Below are 19539 nucleotides of genomic sequence, written 5' to 3'. Positions count from 1 at the left end.
TCACAGAATCAGAAGTTACACATATGGTAAAAATATTGACTTTTAAGTGTACAGCCATATCCAGTGCAAAACACTAAACTAGTTTGTGTCATTAAATCACATAGGGCATATCATCACCCAAAAAATGTGTTAATTATTCATGCTCTGATTCTTTTAGTCGAAAGGCAATGAGAGAGTTTCCTGGGTGTACAATCATCAGTAAACTGTCAAATGTTCAGTATTGATTCTAGAATTTATCAAGAATATAGAGGTAGAAAGATTTTTATAATAAAAAATTACATATTAGAAAACTGTTTCTTCGCTGTCACTATTTGTCACTAAGATACTAAGAAGATATTTCTAAACAAGACTATCCACAGCCACTAATGCAAAGTAAAATGAGCAAAGCCAATGTAGGAAAAGAAAAATAATGTAAAATAGATCGATCAGTACAAGTTATAAATTAAAAATAATGAGGTTCATGGAGGACGATCATAATTTGGAATTCAAATATTAAGATTACTTTACTATTAATATTGAATTTTTGGAAGGTAGAGTCCAGGGACTAAACCGACCAAAAAATACACATCAGGGACCCATGGCTCCAGTTTGATATATTTCAGAGGACTGCCTAATCTCACATTACAGGAAGTGTAGACCGTTGGTCGTATGGAGGTTTGAATACCCAGTGTAGGGAATGATAGAATCCTAAGGAGTAGTGGAGGGGTGGGTGGAGGAGCACCCTCATAGAGGCAGAGGGAGGGTGAAGGGAATAGGGGTGTTGTGCAGGAGAAACTGGGAAGGGGTAAAATTTGAAATGTAAATAAATAAAATTACCAGTAGAAAGGAAGAAAAAAAAAAGGAACCCCACAACATGGCATTCTCTCTGTACCTTTTTGAATCTTTATCCTGTAAGTTAACTGTGGATCTGTGAAGAACTGCATAATTTTGGATAGAGAGAGATTAAGTGTATTTCTGACTTGGTCTATTTATTGATGCTAAAGATAATGGTAGCACAGGCCTTGTTTAAATAATCAGTCTGTGTTACTGGTGTGACATAGTCCATACTCTACATTGCCTATTAATCTCATTGACTATAAAGTTGAGACTGCCTATTCCTGACTTGGATTCTGTAATACAATGTCCTGTGTTTCCCCATTAGCTCTGACTATACTGTATGGATGTGTCATTGTGAATCTTCTGAAACCATCCAACATCCTTTCTAATTGCGCTCACTTAATCACCTTTTAAAAAATTCCAAGGACCAAATTTGAACTAAAGGGTTTCCTTCCAGGTTTTCACAAACAAGAGTATTACATTGTCTATGGACACCAGTTGCAGAGCCCCAGGTTAGAGAGTATTTAAGAATTCCTCCAGGGCCCAGGAGCAATCTGAAAAACAAAGAGAAAAAAAAAAAAAGAATCGTAAATATACAGCAAACCATTCCTTTACCTAGAGAAATAAAACCAGGCAGAAATTTGATGTGCTGGTATGCATGGCACTACACAATCCACATTGCCTATGTTAAAGACAGGACAAATATGTTCATTTTGATGGGAGTCTTCCTCTTCCTCAACTTTGCCCTACTCATGGCAAATTATATTGTTCCCATGTGCTTTTGGAGAATAATCCCGAATGAAACCAAAGATAAAGATTTGTATTCTACTTGTTCCTTCATCCTTGGAGCAGTGCAGATGCCTATGGATAAAGAATATTTCAACAAGACTCTGAGTGTCCTGTAAGTGCATTTGTATTTTCCATGTAAATGAGATCTAGAATATTTCTTTTGTGGACTGATGATGAAGATTAGGCAAATCCTTGAGTATTATGTTCTGTTGCTAAATCTGAACAAAAAGAAACAACTTTCTTTCTTTCTTTCTTTCTTTCTTTCTTTCTTTCTTTCTTTCTTTCTTTCTTTTTTTTTCTTTTTTTTCTTTTTTACAAAAATTCATCCTAGTTTCTCTCCCCTGTTAATTAATCCAGTGAAGGTTTTGTTTTTCTTTAAATCAGGTGACCTCTGACTTAAAGACTGGAAGCTGAGGAATAAAGGACTATCTACATTGATTTTTCACATAAAGCCCTCCTACGAACAGTTTGTATTGCACTCTAGATAGTGATCACTTATTGAATTTGATCCCATAATATTTCATCATGATTTACTCCAAGTACATGCAGATATATTGTCATGTTTAAATAATATAGTTGTGAAAATTAGTATTTTATACCTCTATTCATGATGTAACTTTAGGTTAACAATTTTGAATAAGCATGTCAGTGGTCTGAATATAATACTACAAGTTAACATGTCTATAAGAAGTATAAACTGATTATCGTTTTGCTCTTAAAAAATTAATGCCTTTAGCTTATACAAGTAATACTCATGCAGCCTAATTACTAAACGTGCCCTTATATTACTGTTCTCTATTACTTTGGAGGGATGAAGATTGATCCTACTCTGTTATACTAGCAGTTACCCATGAGAAATACTCCCATTTTTATTGTGATTTTTGTTTACTTGACTTTTTTCAATTTCTTAATTTTGATATCTTATTAATTAACATTTCAAATGTTATCCCTTGTATTTGGTTTCCCCTGCAAAACCACTATACAACCCCCACTTACCCCGCTTCTATGATGGTGCTCCCCCACCTACCTACCAATTTCAGCTTTAAAGCCCAAATATTTCTCTACACTGGAGCATCAAGTCTTTATACGCCAAGGGCCTTCCCTCTCATTGGTGCAAGATAAGGCCCATTAAACTCCTAAAAATACTTCCATCAGTTTGTTGCTCCTAATGATTATCCTCACTCCAATAATATTCACGGCACATATGGTTGTCAAGAACTTTACATATATAAACTGATTGCCTCAGATTCATTGCATGTGGTCACTTCTTGCCTTGTAAATCTTCTTCTAGTTTGGAAAGAGAACATCTTTAGACTCAGAAATTCACATTTCATATGAATGTCTGCATGGATATCTTTGTAGTTATATGAGCAAGGAATATTTAGTTCATTAGAGGGCAAGACATCCAAGTGTTTTAAAATATAAAATCCAAAAAGCACTGTGGTTTTGTGCTTCACACTATTCATGTACAGTTCTACACTCTCCCATTAGGGTAAAAGATGAGTGGCACATATGGAATCCAATGATATGTTTACATTCCTTGAATAGTGACTTTATCAATAACGCTGGTTATGTCCCTTTCACTCTTGTGGGTGAAATCTGTCATGTGGGACTGTTGGAACATTTGAGGACAGTGGTACAGTAATTTTCAATTAGTTTATTGGTCCTTATTTAAGAAACATTTCATCTCTTTTCATGTCTAATTTTGTTAATCTCTGATCCTTTATGATATTTATATCTTGTGGGTCTCTATTCAGAAATTTTAGTAAATACAGGTGAACATGTTACCAATATGGTATCAATATCCAGTTTCATGAATTGCTGATAGAGTTTTTTTAAAATACAGCCATTTAGACAACTAAGCTACACTGACACCTTAAGTAACTGATGTTTCCTAAAGTTTAGTTGTACTATGTAATTTGAACATTGCACAAGGTCTCTTCTCCAATTTCTTTTATGTATTGGTAAAATTATTAATTTTGATATTTTTCATGTGTGGTAAACAATATTTAAAAATGTCATATTTTATAAAATATAGAATGAAAACACAACATAGGTACAATTTTTGGTGAAAAACTTTTTGTATTTCCTTCAGAATTAATCATTAAATATAAAGTTGAATCTTTAATGTTCATTGATCACATTATATGAACTGACAAGAATGATACATTAGATAGTATTCTTTATATGAACATAAACACAAAAACAACATGATATTATATTATTCTATTGCCACTGTCTTTGGCATACATTTATTTAAAAAATGAACATATTCTTTACAATTTACACCAAAATCTCCTCTATTTAATAAGCATATAATACTGGCACATACAAAGTGCCATCTCATCAGTTTCCTAATTTTCATAGTTCTCAGTAGGATTTTGAATTTGTGTTACTGGAAAGGTTATCAAGAGTGTTTTCTAGAAATTAAATTATAATGATGAGAAGTACCAGCTGGTCAGTGGTGGTGCAAGCCTTTAATCCCAGTATTTGGGAAGCAGACACAGGTGGATTTCTGAGTTTGAGGCCATTCTGTTCTATAGAGTGATTTCTAGTACAGTCAGGTTTATACAGATAAACTCTGTCTTGAGAAGTGAATACAAAAAAATAAATAAATAAATAAATAAATAAATAAATAAATAAATAAGAATTACCCAGAATGAATATATCACATTTCTTTGTAACTAGAAATTTGGCCATCATGCATACCTTTACATTTGAAGTGGGAATAGTCTCCAGCAAAGTATTGCCCTCTTATGAACTAAATAATACTTGTACATATACAATCATATGCATAGACATTTGAAATTCACCAAATGCATGTTTGATGTTTGAATTTACTTAAAATTAAATCTTTAGAAAACATTTTCTCTCAGCAAAATATTGAAAGACAAAAATAACAAAATGAGGATAGATATGAGGGGACATGCTAAGAATATTAGGCATTCATTTTAAGGGATTGTTAGTACAGAAAACAAATGTTGCTGTAGAGAGACTATTATATACTGTCAAATCATATTTTAACTACCATAACTAATTCAGTTATCACACAATTTATATCATATACTCAAAGGGTCTCATAACACATGAATTTCTATATTGCTAAATAATTTTAAAATGAAATCATGATCAGAATTATAATATTGTTTATATCTATGCTTTTCTCTTTACCTTCTGATCAAGCACTAAAAGCAGAGACTGGAATGCTCTCTGGGAATGAGGTCAATATCCTATCTTATTTATGGGAGAAATACTGGCATGAATTTTTAAGTGTTCACTATTTTCTAGGTGCTCTTGTTAATCCAATCTCACAACAAAAGCCATTTGTTTCCATTTAGAGGTCAGATGAAGAATCTCCCAGTATAGCTGCTATTGAGTACAAATGATCAAGTATAATCATCTGTCCATAATAAACACTGTAATCTTTTACAGAAAAACAACTAAAAATCACAAATATGCTTTGGAACTAGCGTTTGCCATGGATGAAATCAACAGGAATCCTGATTTCTTACCAAATATGACTTTGATTATAAAATATAATTTTGGACATTGTGATGGGACAACTATGACAATAACGTCCTATCATTTTCATCAGAAAAATATGAGCCTATTCCTAATTACCTTTGTAATGAAGAGACTATGTGTTCATTTCTGCTTACAGGACCCAATTCGAGAATATCTTCAGATTTTGTGCTAAACATGGATATCTTCTTATTTCCACGTGTAAGTTATCATATGCTAGGAATTTTTCCCATCATGTCTCTTTGAGGAACTTTAGTAGATGTTAAGAAAGTTAATGGATGAGATTGGAGCTTCTGTCAATCTCTGTAGTTACAGGGTACTTACTATTCAGAGACCTGATAGGCCCTCTGCTATGGGCCACCTCCACAATTTGACCGAATCCAGAACGAAGGAATAGAGGAGGACAGGAAGAATTGATTCTGGCAGATTGATAGATTCTTGCAGCCTTAACTGACTGAAAGTCAAAGTGTTTCTTTATTTATACAAATCTCAGTAAGAAGAGAAAGATTCATGTTGTTCCAAAACATAGAACATATNATTTCTTTCTCCAGATATGTGTTATTTTCATCTTGGTCATAAATTTACACTATCATCGGTAATCTGTGAAATAACAGAGTTATGGTGGTGTCATACGTGTAGTCATCAGTGGCAAACTTAGATGAAACAGACTTATGTTTTAAATACATTTCCTCTAAAATCCAACTTTTAAGTATCTGTAGTGTTTTTTGACAAGGCATGGCAGACTGTTCTTAGCCTGGACACTTTTGACATTTCAGTGGCACTAGAGTGGTGGAAACCTCCAATCAAGTCTGTGGAGTTAGCCATTTTACTACTAGTAAGTTTATGACCAACCATTAAGAATCATAGTATCAATTTTCATTAGACACTGTGGAAAAATTTCAGCCACATTCTGTTTTAATCATTATAAGTCTTTTTCTTTAATAGTATAAAGNTTATGTCATATCTTTATGGAACTTATTGCTATGTCTTATCTTGCTTTTCTTTTTTTCCCTCTTCATAAGGTATAAGAGACTTTCACAAGTGAACTTTTCTAAGAAAGAGTGGTTTTGGAGTTCCAATATTTCATTCTTTCATATTTTTCTGCATAATTATTATTCTCTCATTATATGACACTTTGTATGCAGGAGATAACTCCATCGAATATACCTTTGTTTCTATAAATTGTCCTCAAGAGATAAACATATGAGACCTATATATTTTGCCACATGATTAACAGGGTATTTGGTAGGATAAGTTTCTTTTTATTTTAATCTGATCTGCTGCTAAAATTTTAAGCTGCTAAACCTTGTTTACATTTTTAAATTTACTTTGTTCTGATTATCTGTTTCCAAAGGAGGCACAAAGGCACATATTCCCAGAGTATTTTGGAGCATTATTATAAAAAGGAGTTTTCTGGCAACTTTATGTGAGTCATAATCTCTAGAGTACAAGGAATACATTCAAGTAGGGCAAGATATTTTTTTCTAAAATGTAAAGGATTACTATGTACAGGAATTTTCTGGTAAATCTTCATTGTATTTCTGGATTAAGGAATAAATGCCTTATGAAAAAATATTAGTAATATATCACAGAGGTGTAAATATATTAAAATCCCTCCAAACACTGAAAACAGAGATAGCAAGACTAAAGCTGAAAGACAAAATGTCAGTTAGTATCACATGCAAATATATTTCGTTACATCTTTGTCAAGCATCTATGCTTGATGTTTCTATAAGAAATGGATGTTCCAGCCTTCCACATTTGCTCCTTTGAATCAGAGAAGAGAGGAAAATTCACAGGTAATTAACTAGTTGCACATTAATATGATGACTGGCTTTTTGAGTGTACTACACCACATGCTGTTCTTTGTGTTGTAGTTCCTTCATCTTACATATGGACCTTTCAATTCCATGTTCAGTGACTATGAATAATATCCCTATCTCTATCAGATGGGCTCAAAGGACACATCTCTAGCATTGGTAATGATCTCCTTCATACTTTTCTCCCACTGGAAATGGGTTGGCCTTGTCATCCCTGATGATGATCAAGGCAAACAATTTCTCTCAGATTTGAAAAAAGAGAGTGAAAACAAGGAAATTTGCTTTGCTTTTGTGAACATGAGAGCAGACTCTGAAATTGCATACTATGAAAAACTGAAATGAACTACAAACAAATTGTGATGTCATCCACAAAAGTTATTATCATTTATGGGGAAACATACAGTAATATTTAATTGAGCTTCAGAATGTGGGAATCTACAGTTACACAGAGGATATGGGTCACCACAGTACAAATGAATTTCCCAACCTGTAAGAAAGACTTAACTCATAGCACATTCTATGGGACTTTTACTTTTTTACACCACCATGGTGAGATTTCTGGCTTTAAAAATTTTGTGCAGACATTGTGCCATCTCAAAAGAACAGACTTATATCTAGCAATTCCAGAGTGGAAGTACTTTAACTGTGAAGCCTCAGCATGTAATTGTAAATTACTGATGAATTATTTATCCAATATGTAATTGGAATGGCTAATGGAACAGAAATTTGACATAACCATTAGTGATGGTAGTCAAAACATATACAATGCTGTACATGCCATGGCCCATGTACTCCATGAGATGAATCTGCAACAGGTTGATAATCAGGCAATAGAAAATTGGAAAAGATCAAGTTCTCACTGCTTGATGTTAGAGTTTCTTTTATTGGATTATATTTTAGCATCTTCAATTGTGTTATTTTTTTGGTCTTTCAGATGCCCACCTTAATGAAATAGGAAATATTTTCCAAAATAGTTAAGCTTCTGACCATTTTTCATAAAGAAAAAGAAACTACAGTATCATAAATGTGATTAGTAAAAGAAGTCACAGTATATCAAAGAAAATTTGTGGTTTTATAGAGAGCACCTGCTTGTCATCGCACCCCTTACAATATTGGGCATTCTTAGAATATCATGATAGTTTAATTTATCCTATTGCATGTGTTGGATTTCTATCTTTCATTCTTTAAATATAGTTGCCTTTACTATGAAATCAGAATACATATTATGATTTGATGGAATGGTATATATATATATATATATATATATATATATATATATATATATATTATAGATCAATGCTTATATTTTAGGTAAATTCATTTCTGAGAAAGATCCACTTCACTAATCCTCTTGGGGGAAAAGTGAGTATGAAACAGAGAGTAATACTGCAGGAAGATTATGACATTTTTCACTTTGGGAATATCTTACAACACATTGGGATTAAGGTGAAATTAGGAAATTTCAGCCCATATTTTCCACAAGGACAACACTTTCACTTATATAGAGACATGATTGAATTGGCCACAGGAAGTAGAAAGGTGAGGGTATACTAACTTACTGACCTATAATACACAACTATAAACACTCTCAAGTAGATACACCATAACATGTTGAAATGAAAAATTTTGTTAAGTCAGGATACAATTTCTAGGCTCTCGTGTTATGTTTCTTTTTCTCATTTTTGACACTTTTACCAATTCTTTGAAGACTGAAACATTCATAAAATATATCTTTGACATATCAGAACCATTTTCTGCAAGTTAATGAATACAAAACTGTTTTTCACCACTATTTGATATTTTTTCCTTTTGAATTAAACAAAATTTTCTTCCTATTATTGCTGTTATTACACAGCAATCTCCCCTATCACCTTATACTTCTGGAACAGATGTTCACAGGAGAGAAACTAATATTACAGCTATTAAACACTGAGTCATAATTGCTAACCCTTGTCATTATATCCAAAAATGCTTTCCCATGTAACAATAGGACACTTACCTTGTTCAATGATGAACAAAATTACAGAGATACATATTCCCAGAAATATATTTTTTAATATATTTGAAGAACCCGTTCACACTGTAAGTAAGATGAACAGAATTTCAAAGAGCCATATAGATAGCACTAGAACAACAGACAAAGAATTAGCTTTTAATAAACCTTAAATACAGCAATAACAGGTACCAGACAAAAGCATTATATAACTTTCCATTATAATTGAATATTTTTGTTAAATTTCTTTAAATGAAATGAAAGACAACAATGCTGGCTTATTTTTTAAGACATTCATTAGTTGCCTTCAGAGAGTTGGGAGAAAAATTCATATACTGTAAGAGAACTTTTCTTTATGATAAAATTGAGGAAAACATTACAATATGTTATAAGAGGAATTAAGAAAATACAATCTTAATTCTTTTGATGGATGTGTATGGAATAGTTTTTGACAAAAATACCTACCAAAAGAACACAACACACTACAGAAAGATCATTCTTTGAGAAAAGGGAGAATTTTTTTTTTACATTTTATTTTTCTTCTTCTTATTATTTTCTTTACTTACATTTCAAATTCTATCCCGAAAGTTCCCTATAACACGCGTCCATGCTCCCCTACCCACCAACTCCCACAAGTTTTCCCTGGCCTTACCTTTTACTGGGTCATATAAAGTTTGCAAGACCAAGGGGCCTCTCTTCGCAGTGATGGCTAATTAGGCCATCTTCTGCTACATATGCAGCTAGAGACACAAGCTCAGGGGGTACTGGTTATTTCATATTTTCATTGGACCTACAGGGTTGCAGCCCCCTACAGTTCCTTGGGTACTTTCTCTAGCACCTCCATTAAGGGCCCTGTGTTCCAACCAATAGCTGGCTGTGAGCATCCACTTCAGTGTTTGCCAGGCACTGGCATAGCCTCACAAAAGGCTGCTATATCAGGGTCCCTTCAGCAGAATCTTGCTGGCATGTGCATTAGTATCTGGGTTTGGTGGCTGATGATGGGATGGATTCCAGGATGGGTTAGTCTCTGGACAGTCCATCCTTTCATCTAAGCTCTAAATTTTGCCTCTGTACCTATATCCTTTCATGAGTATTTTGTTCCTTATTCTAAGGAGGAATGAAGTATCCACAGGATGGTCATCCTTCTTAGTTTTCTTGTGTTTTACATAATGTATCTTGGGTATTCTAAGTTTCTGGGATAATATCTGCTTATCAGTGAGTGCATATCTAGTGACTTCTTTTGTGATTGGGTTACCTCACTAAGGATGATATACTCCAGATACATCCATTTGCCCAAGAATTTCATAAATTCATTGTTTTTAATAACTGAGTAGCACTCCATTGTGCAGATGTACCACATTTTCTGTATCCATTCTTCTATTGAGGGACATCTGGGTTCTTTCCAGCTTCTGGCTATTATAAATAAGGCTGCTATGAACACAGTGGAACATTTGTCCTTATTACCTGTTGGAGGATCTTCTGGGTATATGCTCAGAAGTGGTATTGTTGGGTCCTCCGGTAGTACTATGTCCAATTTTCTGAGGAACTGCCAGACTGATTTCCAGAGTGGTTGTACAAGCTTGCAATCCCACTCTCACCAATGGACAGATCCTGGAAACAGAAAATAAACAGAGTCACATGGACACTAACAGAAGTTTTGAAACATATGGATTTATAGCTATCTACAGAATATTTTATCCTAAAACAAAAGGATNCATCTTCTTCTCAGCTCCACATGGTTACTTCTCCAAAATTGACCATGTAATTGGCCACAAAACAGGCCTCCATAGATACAAAAATATTGAAATTATCCCATACATTCTATCAGACCACCACGGACTATGGCTGATCTTCAATAACTGCAAAAATAATAGAAAGCCAACACTCATGTGGAAACTGAAGAACACTATTCTCAATGCTAACTTGGTCAAGGATGAAATAAAGAAAGAAATTAAAAACTTTGTAGAGTTTAATGAAAATGAAGCCACAGCATACCCAAAGTTATGGGACACAATGAAGGCAGTCCTATGAGGAAAATTCATAGCCCTGGATGCCTCCAAAAAGAAACTAGAGAGAGCAAAAATAATAGAAAGCCAACACTCATGTGGAAACTGAACAACACTCTTCTCAATGATAACTTGGTCAACTATGAAATAAAGAAAGAAATTAAAAACTTTGTAGAGTTTAATGAAAATGAAGCCACAACATACCCAAAGTTATGGGACACAATGAAGGCAGTCCTACAAGGAAAATTCATAGCCCTGGGTGCCTCCAAAAAGAAACTAGAGAGAGCACATACTAGTAACCTGACGAACAACTAGAAACCCTAGAACAAAAGGAAGCAAATTCACCTAAGAGNAGTAGAAGGCAGGAAATAATCAAACTTAGGGCTGAAATCAACCAAGTGGAAACAAAAAGAACTATTCAAGAATCAACCAAACCAGGAGCTGNTTCTTTGAGAAAATCAACAAGATAGATAAACCCGTAGCCAGACTCACTAGAGGGCACAGAGACATCATCCTAATTAACAAAATCAGAAATGAAAAGGGAGATATAACAACAGAATTCTTTTTGAAAAAAATTTTTTTTTATCTATTGAAAATGGCATGTTATTTTCACATAATATCATAGATAAAGATTCCCTTCCTTCTTTTGGGATGTGAACAATCTCAGGTTTACTTGCAAATATATCACAGTTAATACTCCCATCCTACCCCACTATTCCATAACTGCCTTTTCCATCAGGTTCTCTTTCTGTTTCTCATTAGAACATAATAGGATTCTATGGGAGAATAATAAAATAAAAAAAATATTTCAGAGAAACTAAGACATTATAATAAGACAAAATTTTCACAACACACTATGGTAATTACACATATAAAATAGAACTAGATGAAAAGACAAGGAAATCATACTTCATATCTTATATATTGAATCGTAGTGATTGAAGCATGAGGTAGTGATAGACAATTGAGTGATAGTTTCCCCATTTCAGTACTCAGAATATTTATTTTTGAAATTATAATTCAAACTCTAAATTCGATAATCAGAATATCTATAATTTTTGAAGTCAATTATTTATTCAACATGTGCATGTGGAATAAGTATAATAATAAACACCTACAACCTGTTAATATTGAACTGCAAAAGGATTTCCTGGGATACAATGATGTTATCTGTCAATGAGAATTCTACATAAAAATGCTGAAATAGACTGCCCTTTTCAATGCCTGCCCAAACAAAACTCTGGTAGTCAAATACTGTTGGTATCTTTTTTTATTACTAATTAGCCATAAAAAAATTTCCAAATGCAAAGAACAGTGGGCAAATTTTTGTGACCCAGAAAATTTCTGCTGCTCTAGCTGGAAATTAATTTTATGTAAACTGAATGACCTCAGGCCTTGGGAGCATAAGTGTTAAAATAAAAGCACATTGACATTTGTGGCCAAATTGGGCCAACTCATTGCTTCCACTTGACTATCCATATATTATAGACAGGATTTCTTGATGTTTTTGGTATCAGACCAATTCTCATTTTTGCTTGCAAACATATCAGAGTTAATACTCCTCCACAGGTGCTGATTCTCCTGGATTGCTCATTTTTTTCCTCCTTTGGATTTTTATCAACTCTCTATTCATTCAGTTAGAAAATGGTTATTTTTTTGGATTTGTGCTAATTATAATATAATTAAGGAATCTGTACTTAACCATAAATGAGAGAGAGATAGATACCCCTTATATGTGTCCATGTGGCACACTGCATGAACATATAAAGCATCATTTATCACAGTATATTTTTATATTTTATATGAAGAAACAGTAAGTAAATAGCAAGATTATATATACACAAATCTATTATTTTTGCCTTTTTCCCTTGAATAGGTTCTGATATGGAGTAGGATTTTATAGAAAATTTTGCAATCATATTCCTACAATGCAAATGGTATACTTTTTAATGGATGCTAGAAACAAGCAAACAAACATAAAATCTAGTATTTATTATCAGGATATATTTTCAAGTTTATATCCCACCTCTTCCCTTATTTCTCCCATTTAAAACATGAGTGCATGTCCTACTTCAGGCAATGAAGTAACTGAGAATTATGTTTTGACATACTTTCATTTTCCAGGCCTTCAGAGCTTTTAATCTGAGCTTTTACTGTCTGAAACATACCACAGTTTTTACAGGCCATCTTTAGCAGTGCTTTATGCTTGGATTTTCTCTTCCAGGTCATATTTTATTAGAGGTATGCTTTAAGAAAAGGTGATCTTTAGTTTTGTTATAAATGTCTATCTTAATTGCGATCAAATGAACACATTAATAGTCATGTTTAAATAATATAGTTGTGAAAATTAGTATTTTATACCTCTATTCATGATGTAANTTTAGGTTAACAATTTTGAATAAGCATGTCAGTGGTCTGAATATAATACTACAAGTTAACATGTCTATAAGAAGTATAAACTGATTATCGTTTTGCTCTTAAAAAATTAATGCCTTTAGCTTATACAAGTAATACTCATGCAGCCTAATTACTAAACGTGCCCTTATATTACTGTTCTCTATTACTTTGGAGGGATGAAGATTGATCCTACTCTGTTATACTAGCAGTTACCCATGAGAAATACTCCCATTTTTATTGTGATTTTTGTTTACTTGACTTTTTTCAATTTCTTAATTTTGATATCTTATTAATTAACATTTCAAATGTTATCCCTTGTATTTGGTTTCCCCTGCAAAACCACTATACAACCCCCACTTACCCCGCTTCTATGATGGTGCTCCCCCACCTACCTACCAATTTCAGCTTTAAAGCCCAAATATTTCTCTACACTGGAGCATCAAGTCTTTATACGCCAAGGGCCTTCCCTCTCATTGGTGCAAGATAAGGCCCATTAAACTCCCTCAGACCTTCCCCTAACTCCTCCACTGTGGTCCTTGCACTCATTCTGAAAGGTTGAATGCAAGCATCCACATCTGTGTTGGTCAGGAACAGTCAGAGCCTCCCGGGAGTTAGCTGTATCAGGCTCCTGTCAGCAAGTACTTCTTGTTATCCACAACAGTGTATGGGTTTGGTTTCTGCATGTGGTATATATCTCCAGGTGGGGATGTCTCTGTGTGACCTTTCCTTCAGTCTCTGCTCTATTCACTGTCCCTGTATTTCCTTTAGATAGGAGCAATTCTGTGTTAAAATTTTGGAGAAGGTTGTGTGGCCCCATTCTTCAACTGATGCACCAGGCCTAATCTCTGGATATGGTCACCACATGTTCACCCTCACCACTCTTGCGGTATTTGTATTTCAGCTAATGTCATTCCTGTGGGGATCTGAGAGGCTCTTGATTTCCTGGCATCTGGGACTTTCTTGTTGTTAGCCACAGTTCCCATTCCCCTATTGCTACACACCTCTGTTCAATTTCTTGACTATCTGTAAAGCTCTCTATTTTTTCACATACCTGATTATGTCCTTATTTTTTCTGCTCTCCCTCTTCTTTTCAACTCAGGGAGAATTTTTACCAGGGATTCAAGCATAGTTCAAATATACACAGATCCATTAAGTGTAATACACCACACAGTATATAATTACATTATTTTCCAGAAAAGTTCAGAAATGGCTCTTAACCAAGTCCAACATTCATTCAGAGGTAAAGACACAAAACAAGTGATAGAACAAAAGGAACACATATTAATTTAGAACATTTTCTTTCCCCAAAACATTGACTTTGCTATAATACATGAAGAGAAAATTATCCATGAAATTCAGAAGTAACGTCCGGTTGTTTTGTGGTTCATGTTTTTATCCAAGCATTTTAGAGGGAGAGATCTTAAAATCTCTGCTGGTTTCTTGTAAGTGTAGCCTATATTGTGAGTCTAAACCAACAATGTGTGATATGCGGACACTATGTTAAAATAAATTAACATAAAGTATAAGAGTATGCACATTTTCCTTATTCTAGATCTAGCTCTAGCCTTTAAAACATCACAAAATGTTAACATAAACTTAAAGAAAATTTTGGGGGAAAATGGAGAAAATGTACTCTGATCTTGATTCAGAATGTTAGTCTACTGATATTTCATGTTAAGACCTTGTTTCAATAATTTCAATAACATAGGAAAAATTCTTCAAATCTTCAATTAACTTTAAATGATCTAATTTTTATCCAGCTTTTTCCAATATTTTCACCCACTGTAGAGCATTTATGACTTCATAAAACACTCCACACTCAAGGTCCCTACAGATTTGTTTATCTTTTCAAATCATATTAAACCACTGTCTGCATACTCCACTCTTTTTTATGTATAGTTTCTCATGTTTGCAATGGTAATTTATTCAAGGTCATATTTATTATTTGTGAATTATAGACAGATTTTTCTGTTTCAAATATTTTCAAATACTAACTTGTATCTCTGTTGCTTTAATTGAACTTTGATCATAAGTCAAGTAAGGAGGAAGAGGTAATTTGCCATATGGCTTATAGTCACAGAAAGACAAGTGTGGATATCAGGAAACTGGAACTATTGCATAGATCTTAAAAGAACACTGCTTACTGGCTCAACTGCCCACAGTGTGATGGGCACACCTACGTCAATTACCATTTAAGAAAATGCTTCAAAGATCCAAGGAAAGGCTAGTGTTGTCTGAGAAAATATTTCAATGAAAGTTTCTTCCATTTACAGAATTTAGTGCAAAATTGAAAATAATTAACTAAAAAACTTCAGGTTGCAATATCTGTAGTTTTTGCCCACAGATCAATATGAGCTCTTTTGCCTGAATTACTAGACACTCAGAAATTATCCAACATTTCTTCAATGCATTTCCAATATTCATAGGTGTTTATTAAACACTGGACAGAGTGAAATGTCAATCAGTTTGTGTGCATAAAATGAGCTTATTGAAATCTTAATATAAAATATTAAATATAACAGAAATGTATAAAACTCATTATCATCATGTGTATAATTTTCTCACAGATGCCATCTTCTCTGTGTAGTACAGATTGTAGTCTTGGATTCAGAAGATTCTGGAAGGAGGGAATGGCAGCCTGCTGCTTTGTTTGCCCTTGTCCTGAAAAAAAATTTCTAATGAGACAATTGAGTATTTTCTGCTCTGATGAATCCTATACCTATGCGTTCCCCTTGTACCACACTTGGATGAAAAAGTCAATTAAATGGCAACTGTAAATATGAAATATATCACTTTTCCAATGTACTAGTTGTAGATATAAAAATCATTAACAAAATTTTGCAAAAATAAACAAACATTCCTTGTTCCTTGACCTCCATGTTGACTCTGCAAATTCACGGTAGATTACATTTCACAAAACATTGCTCAGAAAATATAACTGCAGTTTGAAGGCGTTCTGAACAAGATTTTCCAAATAATCAGTCTATTATAAAAATACATCTACGTTGGTTTATAGTCACAGTTTTTGTGTGTATTATTTTAGACTTCTTTTATGAAAATATCTGACCTTAATATGATTACGTATCTTATGTACATATAGGAACCCTGAAGAAGCAACTATAATATATATTATACTAGACTAGATCAGAGGACAGCTCGATATAAAACCCATGTTCACTGTACAATTAATATAGAAGACAAAAGTATTTGCAAATTTATGAGAAAATGCTAAGTATGTAATATTTAGAGGGCCATATTCAAAGCCAGATATAATATGAATCCAGGAAGTAGAGGATAAGAGTTGATCAATGATGTGCAATATACAACGAGAATCATATCTAGGAAATTAAATATCACAGTCATTATTATAATAATAATTTACGGTTTGCAAAATGCAAAAAGCTTATGGTTAGCTTTCAAATTATTTTGAATTTCATTCTATATAATGAATTAAAATTTTAAGACACATGTCTGTGAGAAGGTTTATCAGCTCAATTGTTTGTTGCTAAAACTTACAATCTGAATTTATTCCCATGATGCATGTAGTCAAACCAATCCACCTATTCAGAAAATGTCTTTTGAAGTCATACATTCTAACATAAACTATGCTGAAAATAAATTTGAAAGTGTACTGAAATTGTTTTAGATGTCAAAAATCAAATAAGAATAAACAACAAAATTTCATCCAATAATCCATATAATATTTTTATTACTTTAATTGGTTAACACAAGTACAGGTACACATATGAGCAAATAATAGTCCCTGTAGTTACATTTACCTGCACTTGTGAGATGGGTGTCTTAGGTGCTGGTGTTTGAAATCAGGTTCTCTGGTAGAGCAAAGTATTCTACTTATAGCTAAAACAGTTTCTTAGGCTCTTAGGCAACTTATCAAATGATAGTTATCCAAAGACATGTTGTTGTAGAAAAGAATTCTGGAAACCAAGGAAGCTCATTAACATTTTGTGAAATGACATGAAAACTAAGTACAATTACAAATACAGTTGATATTGTTCCCATCTTGGGGATTAATACTTATGAATGGTGTACTGTTGCTTAACACAGTCATCTGGGTTACCACTCTTTCTTGAGGATTCCTCTGTTTTTTGTTTATTTTCTTTGTCCATGCTGATTTCATGCCTGAGTACATTCACAGACACTGAGTTTTGTAAGAATGGAGATGAGGCCATGATAAAACTGTTCAGCCTTCGAAATGAAGTAGGAATTAAAGTGAAGAATGTGTTTGTACAAATATGTAGAGAAGAATTTTTTTCCCTTGGTGCTAATATTAGTGTATATCATGAACAATAATCAGAACATTTATTTAATTATTGTCATATGAGGAAACATCTTAGGGCTTATTTTTTAGTTTTTTCTACTTTTCAAACATAGACATTATATTTCCTTTCATTCTCCACCTTCTTATGATGTATGACAGGAATCGCTTAAATTCAATAAAGCAATAGCTACTTTTACAAGAACACATCGATAAAATTATGTACACATACAGATAGCCTACATGTTCAATGTAGTGTTGTTTATATGTCAATGAATTTAGGCTAGTACATTCTTGTGTAGCTATTAAAGATCTTGTTCCAGTAGAAGTTAGAGCCACAATGTGCCATAGAGATTAAATTTATCAAATAATCAATGATCTCAGAAAACAATCAGTGTAGGGATTTGTATTTACCTTACCTCATTGTAGTTTATGATTGTATCTTCTTGATTTAACTAATCTACTTGATATCAACATAGAACCAAAAAAAAGCCTTCTGAAATCTTTGCTTTCTGATAATATTTTAAATGATATAAGCAAAATTTAAAAAGACAAGAATTAATTGCTTGGTTTATTTCCCTTAAAACATTATGAACACTATGAATTGAAAGCAATGGGGTTCAGCAATATCCTTCACATTGCATTCTCAGCATCAGAGACAACATTACATGACTTCTTTCCACACTCTTACTTGACATCCTGTTCAGTAAAATTTCTAAAAACAGCACTAACAAAACTTTCTTTGGATATCAGATATGGAGCAATGTATGAATTGTCCTGAATACCAGTATGCCAACACAGAACAAAACAAATGTATTCAGAAAGGTGTCACCTTTCTAAGCTATGAAGACCCCTTGGGGATGCCTCTTGCCTCAATGGCCTTCTTTTTCTCTGCATTCACAGCTGTAGTACTTTGTCTTTGTGAAGCACCATGATATGCCTATTGTAAAAGCCAATAACAGAATCCCCAGCTATCTGTTGCTCATGTAACTCATGTACTGTTTTCTGTGCTCCTTTTTCTTCATTGGCCATCCTAACAGAGTCACCTGTGTCTTACAGCAAATCACATTTGGAACTATATTCACTGTGGCTGCTTCCACAGTTCTGGCCAAAACAGTCACTGTGGTTCTGGCTTTCAAAATCACAGACCCAGGAAGAAGGTTGAGAAACATCCTGATATCAGGGACACCCAACTACATTATTCCCATATGTTCCCTATTCCAATGTATTCTGTGTGAAATCTGGCTAGCAGTTTCTCCTCCCTTGGTTGATACTGATGAACACTCTCAGCATGGCCATGTCATCATTGTGTGCAACAAAGGCTCAGTTCCTGCATTCTAGTGTGTCCTGGGATACTTGGCCTGCCTGGCACTAGGAAGCTTCACTGTAGCTTTCTTGGCCAAGAATCTGCCTGACACATTCAATGAAGCCAAGTTCTTGACCTTCAGCATGCTAGTGTTCTGCAGTGTCTGGGTCACCTTCCTCCCTGTTTATCATAGCACCAAGGGCAAGGTCATGGTTGCTGTGGAGATCTTCTCCATCTTGGCATCCAGTGCAGGGATGCTTGGATGCATCTTTGCATCCAAGATCTACATCATTTTATTGAGACCAGAACCAAATACTACCCGAAAGATCAGGGAAAAATCATTTTTCTGATCAAGTATTTTAGGAATTCTGTCAAAGCTAAAGTTGGTACATGCCCACCAAATATTGGGTTATAGTGCATGTATCTAGTTTTATAATCAATCTCAGTAGGTGTTCTAGTGATGTCAATAATTATCATATGTATCGGTTTAACAAACAGTGTGCATAATATCATGCACTGAATCACTTGCTTCATTTCTTCTAATAGAACTAAAATTCTCAAATTATCATTACAATTATATGAATCATTTTGCTTTCATGGGGTTTTCCCCCCTG

At 33.8% G+C, this 19539-nt stretch overlaps 1 pseudogene; it reads left to right on the top strand.

Moving 5' to 3' along the window:
* The first annotated feature begins 1520 nt into the window (after positions 1 to 1520).
* On the top strand, positions 1521 to 19275 carry LOC110315503 (annotated as a pseudogene).
* Positions 19276 to 19539: the final 264 nt, after the last annotated feature.

The sequence above is a fragment of the Mus pahari genome, unplaced genomic scaffold (genome assembly GCF_900095145.1).
Source record: "Mus pahari unplaced genomic scaffold, PAHARI_EIJ_v1.1 scaffold_10669_1, whole genome shotgun sequence".
Taxonomy (NCBI): Eukaryota; Metazoa; Chordata; class Mammalia; order Rodentia; family Muridae; genus Mus; species Mus pahari.
The sequence above is the reverse complement of the archived record's forward strand: the minus strand, read 5'-3'. Positions and strand labels throughout refer to the sequence as shown.